At 34.4% G+C, this 241-nt stretch overlaps 1 protein-coding gene across 1 annotated transcript in view; it reads left to right on the top strand.

The window, feature by feature from the left end:
- LOC119586686 (putative neural-cadherin 2) overlaps positions 1–241 on the top strand; it is a 43,803-nt gene that overhangs the window by 18,746 nt on the left and 24,816 nt on the right. The window lies entirely within an intron of this gene.

The raw sequence follows: 241 nt of genomic DNA, 5'->3' as shown, positions 1-241 counted from the left end.
TTGAATGATTATGACATGGAAATATTACTACTTAGGGGAAACTAAAGTTTTGAATACGCTAGTATGTGAAATTTCTAACTGTACTTTAATCCTTTTATCAAAGGTTAATTGTAGCAGTTTGCTGTAAGGCTTAGTTGCAGAGAAATGGTTGTTCAGACAAGTTCTGTGAAGATAGCTACATAAATTTCCATGCTGGAGAGACACAACTGTTAGTTATACGTCACAGTATACCGAAAAGGAC

Source organism: Penaeus monodon, chromosome 21, assembly GCF_015228065.2.
Source record: "Penaeus monodon isolate SGIC_2016 chromosome 21, NSTDA_Pmon_1, whole genome shotgun sequence".
In the NCBI taxonomy this organism is placed as follows: domain Eukaryota; kingdom Metazoa; phylum Arthropoda; class Malacostraca; order Decapoda; family Penaeidae; genus Penaeus; species Penaeus monodon.
The sequence above is the reverse complement of the archived record's forward strand: the minus strand, read 5'-3'. Positions and strand labels throughout refer to the sequence as shown.